We start from the raw sequence: 9,432 nt of genomic DNA, 5'->3' as shown, positions 1-9,432 counted from the left end.
TAAATGTTTTAATTCTATGTAGAATACATCTGAATTCACAATGTAAATGTGTGAAATGATGAATTAATCGTAGTTCTTGATGGTCTAAGGATTGAAAATGGTTCATGTTACATTGTACAACAATTGTATTTGCATTTTTACTCTTCTCACCTTCCTATATTGTATAAAAACTAAATTATTGAAATCGTGTATATATATATATATATATATATATATAGGGTGTGGTACTAGAGAGAACTACATTATTTATGAGAATGGGAGAACCATCAAATCTAATGCATTCGCTATTAAAATTAATGCACTAAAAAAAAAATGCTCCCTTCAGGATTCGAACCCAGGTTCTATATTCATCTAACAAGATGATGCATCCACCGTAGATCTTGATGATTGAATGACTGAAAATGGTTCTCCGTTCTTTTTTTATTTATGGTTCTTTCTTGAACCTCTCCCAATCAGTTGGCATACTGGTTGTTAGAAAATTTTGATCACAAAACTAGGGAATTGGTGATCGATGACAATGTAAAGATAAAAGTAACTGAAGATGATGTGCATAGGGCATTTGGTTTTCCTAGGGGTAGTGAAGTGATTAATAGATTCTTCTATTCTAGTTGCACTTCACTGAGTCTGCAGTGGGTGCGCTTCTTCAATAATATGCATCGTGACAATATCAAAATTAAGGCCGTTTTAGAAAAAATGTTAATGGAGACTGATGGGGGGACATGGTTCAAACGACAGTTTCTTATTGCTATGCAGTTTAGTTTGATAGAAAGCTATCCTAATGGGACGGTTCATCCATTCGTCATGAAATGCTTGGAGGATTTAAGTGTGGTCAAGAATTGGAATTGGGCTGGATATGTAATGAATGCTTTGGTTCATCATGCTGAAAACTGGTCAAATAATGGAAAGAAAATATTCTGTGGTCCGATACTCTTGCTTGTGGTATGTTCATATTAGGACTTTTTTTTTTTACATTCTTGTGCAGCTATAGTTTTCTACACATATTAGTGATAAATTATATTAAAAATTTACATTCATGTGCAGTTTTTATATGTGGACCGAATGGAGATGGAAGGGATGAGGGTACCTCGATCCATACCAATATGCGTGAACTGGCCAAGCAACGAATTAATGCAGCGCCAAAAACTTGAGACTGATAAACGTTTCTTTGGTTCTGTCCAATACCACTGCCAACATCTGAAGAGTTTGCTCTTGAAAATGTCAGCGGGGATATAGCTGTGTGTGTTGGAGAATCGCCTGAGAGACTGCTGCAAGCAAGGATGATTAAGATATCACGTGAAATAGGCGAGAAGTCAAGGTTTCTTAAGAGTGTTATGTTAGAGGCTTCAGATGAGCATAGAAGTTCGGATGTTTTCAAGGAGTGTGTTGTCAAATGTTCCCGTATATCGGGTCTTCCTCTGGATGAGATGTACAGCGGTTCAACACAATCTGATGTGATTCCACCGTCAACTGAAAGGCAGTATGATACGGGTGGTCGACTTGAGTCAGAAAATGTATGTCATTTTTTTTTTCTCCAAAGTATTACGATTGATATAGTATATAATTAACTACTTTTTTAATTTATAATGTGTCAGGTTGATATACCTGTTGAAGAGGCTGTTCGCGATGAGGTCGATAAAGAGGTATTAACCTGTAATATTTATAAATCAACAATATTAATTAAATTCAGCTATGTAGATCCCTTCATGCAAAGATCGTGATTTGTTTTCTTAAAATATTCCAAATATATATTGTATATTAATCAGGTGATTATGTGGAGTGATATATTTTATGATTATTGTTTACTTCCATACTCATATTTATAGATTTTTCACAATATATTGGATCCATTTGAATTAGTTTGCAGTAATTTTACTATATTTCATATTTGACCGGTAAATTATAATAAAATTTCATTAAAATAATCTTTTAGGCAACCGTCAGCGAGGGGTTGGATCATGATGTCGTTTTGACTGATGATCTTAAAGCTGGACTTACTTGTTTTGACATACCTGATAAGGTAAACATTATTTGGAAGACATGATTGAAGTTTTAATTAAAATTCATTCTTATTGTGAATTAAACACCAGTTTTTATACCCTTTCGCAGAATGTTGAAAATTATATTCTCACTATCGAAGGTCATGAAAAGGATAAGTTGACTGGTGAGTATGTGACGGAGGAGATTCACACAAATTCGTCTCCTAAGCTATGTGTTACTGAGGAGGTATTTATTGAACACCTTCAATAACGTATAGTAATTGTTGTATATGTGTATATTGTATACTTTCCACTTTATGGTCTTAAACTCTATATGATGTCCATGAGGAGGTACGAAATAAAAGTGTTGTTGAGTCAGAAAGCTCATACCAGGTTCCAAATGTTGACAAGGTCCGTGGAAAGGTATATTTTTTTTGTTTAATGATACTATATTATATGTCTCCTTATAATATGTAGACTCATGTATTATATTAATTTTAATTGAAACAAAGTATTAAGAATGTTCAAAACGTTAAGGTACCTCCGAAGATAAGGCAGTCACAGCGGGTAACAAACTTTTCCTATTTTTTATTCGTTTCATATGTGTATATCTTTTTTTTATATAGACAACGTCCTGGTTTCAGGTTAGGAAGTCATCAACTGATGTGAACGAAGGTGGTGTGACAGAACAGGAAAAGGAACCAAAATTGGTAAAATATAAGTTTATTAGGAGGGGTAGAAAGTAATTCGATATGGTTGTATGATAAATAAATATTTTGTGAAACAGGTGATTGGTAAACACCTCAGTCTGCCACAGGTTTTGCGTCTCCCACTGTGCAGGGTAGACGAAGATGTATGTCTTATATGCGTAGTACTTGTTTGATGGTGTTAGACTTCGTATTATGATATGTATATATCTTGCTATATACTGATTGTTCATGTATTAAATTTTTGTACGTGCATGTGTGATTTTGAACATAGTAATGAACATTGAGTGTGATGCTCATATGAACAATGATTTAGACATGGTGATTTATTATGAACACATATGCGACCTTATTAAGATAGAAGATTTTTTCATTCCATTGTTAAGTTAGAGACGCATCTGCCGGAAAAATTAACAGAAACGCACGTTTCTGTGAACTTGTGTTTTCTTACTACTGATTAAATATGCTATTACTAATGGTCGTAACATTATTCCTTTCCTCTATTTAGATTGAAAGTAGTTTTTCTATCGGTAGTCCAATTATAAATGGACCAACTGAAGAAGGTGGCCTTCGGACAAAGGCAAGGAAGTTTAGGTCTCCGTATCTTCAAAGGGAACAATGCCCATCCAAAAAGTTGACTTTAGAAGAAAGAGAAATTGGGTTGTACACCATCTATTGTTGTAATAGCTCCACCGTATTTATACTATTGTTGATTATATAATTAAATTTCTATATTAGATTCTAATATATATAGTCGTCAAATCTGGACTGTAGTAATCCAGCTTCTATATGTAGAGTTAATTGATTAAGTAAACTAGGTTATTTTCTTTTATGAATCCTAATAAACCTTTTAATTGGATTAAGAGTTTTATTTTAGAAGAGGCACAATAATGTTGTTGTTGGGCCAGTAATCTTATTTGGAACCAAAGCCCAGTATCTGTATATATGAATTCAGTTTTTAACTGAGCCCAATAGCTGTTATTTGGGTCAATAGGTGACAATAATAGTAGGAATCCCAAACCAGTTAAATTCTATAAGCTTTACTGATTATATAAAAATCATTAGAGCATATCTGATCCTTGAAAGAACACGTAGCATACGTGACTCAGCCACTCCCTCAACCGACTTAAAACAGTATAAGAAAAGAGGAGTTGAGCGTGAAACAATTTTTCCCCCATTCTGCAAATTCCCAACAACAAAACAAATATTCATCAGAATACAAACATCCCCGCAGCAGTTCACAGCAAAGAAGGTAGTCTTTCTTTTGTTCAATACATGTACAGAATGCTAGTAGCAATAGGGAAGATGGACCTAACTACAACAACCAAGTTAAGTATAGCATAACTAACAACAGTATACTTTCTTCTATCAAAACTTTAGCTTTCCAGTAAGCAATAAGGAAAACAATCATAAAAATAGGATTTTGAGCTGATAAAGGACTGTTGCGCCGGAGACATCTCAAGCAACGACGACGCCGGTCGATTCCTGAAAAGGAAAAAAAAATTAGAGATTTATTAATTGAGATATTAGATTTGAAATAGAAAATAGATAGGAAGTTTGCTAGGATAGGATTTTGAACTGGAAATAGAGAAGAGGGGGATTAGCAGTAGCAGCAGCAACAACCGCAAACCATCACGGCGGAGGCATGGCTGACGGTGGTGGCCGTCGGCGCTGCTCACGCCACGGCGGCCGCGGTGGCTACTGATAGTAGAGGAAGAGGGAGGTTGAGCGAGAGGTAGGGATGGAGATTGAGTAAGAGATAGTGAGATAGAGTGTGAGATAGAGACAGACAGCAGGAAGAAGGGAGAAAGGCAGAACGAGCTAGAGGGAGAGAGGAGCGGGGCAGGCGGCGGCGAGCATCGGCGCTGCAAGCGCCGTCGTGGCTTGCGGCGGCCTCCGCGCCCTGGACAGAGAGAGAGAGCGAGAGATCGAGAGAGGGCAGAGAGAGAGGGAGTTCGAGGGAGAGAGCAGAGACAGAAGTAGAGAGAGAGACAAGGACTTACCTGAATCAGAAGAGGCGGCGGCGTGACAGAGACGAAGGCGGAGAGGCAGGCTTCGCCGGAGAGACGAATTCCAGAGGGGATGAAGAGAGGTAGAAATCCTAGGATTTTGATTTTATAATTTGGGGATTGAGACATAGGGAAAAGAGAAATGGAAAGAAAGGAAAGGGGGAGAGGAGAGGCCGACCTCGCCGCGCCGGAGGCGACGAAGGCCGGCGACGGCCACCGGAGACAGGGAGAGAGAAAGAGAGACGACAGAGCTGAGAGAGAGGGACAAGTCACGCAGAGAGAGAGAGAGAATGTATATGTATGTATGCGTGAGGAAATAAGGGAGAGAGAGGTTAATTTGATTCCTTTTATTAAAAGGATGAGTATAAGGCTTTTAATTTATTTAAGTTAACTGAGTTATTTTAAAATTAAGCTTATGATTATAAATTAGATGATAGATTAATTTATATAGTTGGACCTTTAATCTATGTTGACATTTGTTGATAAGCTTGCCAAATAGCAGTTAGTCTTCAGTCTATAAATTCGAAATAGGAATATCACCTTAAGACCCACATACATATTCTATAAGTTAAATTCATATTATTTTCTCGTTATTTACTTAGTTAGTTAATCTATATTGAAGGTCATATACAAAAGAAGGTGAATCCATAGTTCAGAATTACCTGGATCGTCAGACCACGATCAGGTGGGCTTTCTAAACTCAAAATCTGAAGTGCACACTATTTCATGATGTTTACATGAATAAAGTTATATTAAAGTTATTGACTTGCCAAAAATTTTATGAGCTTGTATGATACCTATCTGGCACCAGAAGTTAATCGAATTCGGATCCTGTTCTATCCAGATGTTAGACAGGATTAGTGTACACAAGGGACCGTGAGCCGATCTAGCATATCGGCCAGCCTAGGACCGTGAGCCGGTTTAGCGTATCGGCCGGTCTAGGTCCGTGAGCTGGTTTAGCGTATCGGCCGGTCTAGGACCGTGAGCCGGTTTAGCGTATCGGCCGGTCAGTGACCGTAGAAGGTGGCCACCTTCTCGGCACACAGTTATCATTGCAGATATGGTAGAGTACAAAGAAGTATGTCTGCAGACGCATGTGAAGTTTATGACAATTACAGGGAAGTTTTACAGTTTTGCATGCACAGGTTATTTAAATAAAACTCCTGTGTGATGCTTGAGATGGCAAGTTCAATATATAGCTGTTAGGTCCGGGGGGTCTCGAATAGGTGTATGGGGGGGGGGGGAATACATCTATAGGCTATTTTTACAACAATCTACTGACCTCAATCAGAGGGATCTCAGTCAGAGATCAAAACGAAACTTTACATGCAAACAAGGACTCCTATTTTACTGAAATCAGTTTTGACCAACAGGGTTGACGACTGATACTGAAAGCTCTTCAGTAATGAGATATCAGTTAAGTTGCTGGAACTTAACTGATCCAAGTAAGGGCTTCAGTCGTGTTTGCTAAGATAGAGATGATATCACTCTTCCTTACTATCAGAGGATAGTTCAGTCAGATTGATATCATACGCAACAGAAATTAAACTTCGTTTTGTAATAGCCTCGGTGGAGCAGATAGTTGGATTAAGGTTTCTCTTTGCTGTTAGTCAGTGTTCAGTTTTATCAATAGAAATAACACAAGTAAGAATGTAAAACTGAAAGCTATAAACAACACAGAGACTTTTACGTGGTTCGGAAAAACCCTTTCCTACATCCACGGCTGGTTGATCAGACCAACAATCCACTCCGTAAGTGCTTCACTGGTGCACTACAAACCGTACCCGTGTGCTTGCCTGGTGCACACAACCGTAAACTGAAGAAAAACCCTTCTTCAGCACCCACACACCTCGCGTAGGATTTCCCTGCTAAGCACACCTCGTGCTCAGACTTTTCACTCAGAGTTCAGAGTACGTTCATGAACTCTGAACCACTCAAACACTCTTATGAGGGGGAGGTTTGAACGAGTGCCAACTATACTTACAAAGAACAAGTTCTTTGAAGCAAGTTTGACCTTTGGCTTCTGGGTAAACAGATATATGCCTAGGGTCTAAGAGAATGTATGTAATCAGCAGTGACTGATTTTGGCTTTGGAATTCTCTTCTTCGATTCAAGCTTTGGGGCGGTTAAGCTTTAGGCTGAGTAGCAATTTCGGCAGAGCTTCAGCTTATGTCGTTGAATCGGTGAAGGTTGAAGTGATCCTCGAGCGCTATTTGTAGGAGAACTCTTGAATAGATCTGTTGGCGTAAATCGTCCTCAAGATTTCTTCCGTTGGAGAGCAATTCGAATTTGGGCTGAGGCTTCAATCTTCGAGGTTCCTTGCCTGTGTGGAAACGGCTCTCTTTGATGGACAGGAGATGTGACATCTCTGAAAAGTAACCACCAGATAGGAATGACCTCTGCAGAGATAAGATATTCTGAGATCTCTGCATTTAATGCGGCTGTACTTGTGCGTACGTGGCTTCCTCTGAACGTTGGAAGATCAGTCCTAGGAGGAATGTTCAACTGATACTTGACTTTAGTATCAGTCCTTTGCGCGCATTAAATAATCAGTCTTCAACTGATTCTTCAACTGATACTTCAGTTGGTAACTGCAGTCTTCAGTCTTCAGTCTTCGTTCTTCAGTCTTCAGTCTTCGACACCGCAACTAAACTAGAAACGAACTCGAACACTTGAGTTCAAAACGATTCTAGTCTATTACATATAAGTCCTATGAATTTTGGTATCATCAAAACAAGGGTTAGGATATTCCACAAGGTTCCCAACAATTTCCCCCTTTTTGATGATGCCAAAACCACACAGCAATTCTAGACAGCAAAAAGACTGAACTCTCAGTACAAGTTCTAAACAAGGGGTGAAAACAGTTCCCCCTTAACAATAGAACCTAAAAACTTGTACTTAGAGCAAGAACGAAAACAGTTCTAAAAATAGAACAAAAAGAAGACAGAAAAACCATAATCAGAGCCTGGACAAAGAGTCATTGTCTTCAGGTTGAGATAAAAAAGAAGTTCATTTCATTAAAAAGGACTGATAAGCCATCAGTCGAGGTACAGAGCAAGACTTACATTGGAGTAAAAAGAAAAACAAAAACATCATGGGAAACCCATGGACTCCAGCAGTCTGCTTGGCTGCGCCTTGAACTTTTTGATCTTCATCTTCTGTCTTCGTGTCTTTATGTTCCTAAGCTTGTTCCACTCTCACTTGTGTTCCGTTGAATCGAGGTCTTATCCTCTGGTTAATCTTCCTCATGATCATCCTGATGAAAAGGATGATCATGTTGCTTGACCGACTTAAGTTCATTAGATATTTCTTCTTTTCCCCTTTTTGGCAACATCAAAAAGAAGGGCGAACCTAAGAAGGAAGCGAAGACCATGCGAAGGTAATTTCGCAGGAGGAAGATATTGGAGTCATGGGGGATGCAGAAGACGGAGGCTTAGAAGGAGGTTAGGAAGAAGAAACAGATGACGAGAGAAAAAAAATAAGAGAAACAGAGGGTTTGAGAGGTGAGGGGTTGTCAATACAGTGGAGATTGTGAGGATCTCACTGTTGACATAGCGCCGGTTGACAATGAGTTCCTGCTCATTGTTGTTACTCCGCATTGAAGCTTCACAAAAGGCGAGAGGCATTTTGATGAAGGCGATGAAGTCTGTCCTTTTTCAGACAGGTATTATAAACTTTGACTCCGGTGAAGACCAGGTATGTGAGCGTCATTCTTCCACTCCATGACTTTGCAGTCATAGATTTCTCCTTTAGTCGGAACAATTTTTCTCTGCAACTTTTGAAACAATTGAAACTTTTTCTCACAGTGAAGGCTGTGGAGAGTTGTTAGTTGATGCAGAAAAAGTCGTGAAGACAACATGGTATAAATAGACAAGATTTGAACCATGTAAGAAGATGAAAGGTTTTTCGAAAACTGTGCCTAAAATGCATTTGAAGAGAAAATTCGTGTCCGCCGTCACTGTGAGGGACTGCATCTTCAAAAAGTTGAAAGGCATCATTACATACTGTCATGTCAATGAGCTTTTCAAGAAATTTTATTGCAGAGGCACAAAGGTTGGAAAGATTTTTGGCAATAAGATCAGGACAAGTTCAATCAAAACAGATTTTCACTTTATAAAAATCTTGTCCTTCTCGGATATTCCATTTTCCAACAATTCCAACAATCAGTTAAAGTTTTTGAAAGAAACTGATCAGTTAGAGAAAAGATTTTGAACTAAAAACTTAAAGCTCATAACTGAAATAACTGATTTTGAAAGGTAAGCATTTAAAATACTTACTGATCAACTGAACATCGTAGTCAGTTGATACCACATGATCCTGGTTGATTCATCAGGATGACTTCTTCTTCAGATGAGCATTCGGACTTCATTGCTTTCCACGTCGGCGAACGTAGAAGCAGCAGTTGGTTGACCACCAGTCAGCATGACTGTTTGAGAGAATCTTCAAACACAGCATCACTCTTCAGGGTTGATGAGGCCGATCTTTGCACATAGATCATTGAACCTCTCTTCTGGAAGAGCCTTGGTCAGTAGGTCCGCTCTCTGAATAGCAGTGGGAATCCATTCCACAGTGACATTCTTCTTTTCGACATGATCACGAATGAAGTGATGTCGAATTTCAATATGCTTCACTCTGGTGTGGTGAACTGGATTCTGGGAGATTGTAATAGCACTGGAGCTGTCGCAATAGATAGGAACTTCATTTTCGTCGATCCCATAGTCCTTTAGTTGATGGACTAAC

At 38.7% G+C, this 9,432-nt stretch overlaps 1 long non-coding RNA gene across 1 annotated transcript; it reads right to left on the bottom strand.

The window, feature by feature from the left end:
* Positions 1-3,920: 3,920 nt before the first annotated feature.
* Positions 3,921-5,044, bottom strand: LOC131015697 (uncharacterized). The gene is made up of 2 exons (XR_009098666.1): positions 4,687-5,044; positions 3,921-4,168 (listed from the first exon to the last, which is right to left on the bottom strand). It is a non-coding gene; the product is annotated as an uncharacterized LOC131015697 (long non-coding RNA).
* Positions 5,045-9,432: the final 4,388 nt, after the last annotated feature.

This window comes from Salvia miltiorrhiza, chromosome 3 (genome assembly GCF_028751815.1).
Source record: "Salvia miltiorrhiza cultivar Shanhuang (shh) chromosome 3, IMPLAD_Smil_shh, whole genome shotgun sequence".
In the NCBI taxonomy this organism is placed as follows: domain Eukaryota; kingdom Viridiplantae; phylum Streptophyta; class Magnoliopsida; order Lamiales; family Lamiaceae; genus Salvia; species Salvia miltiorrhiza.
This window is presented reverse-complemented; position numbering and strand designations above follow the sequence as displayed.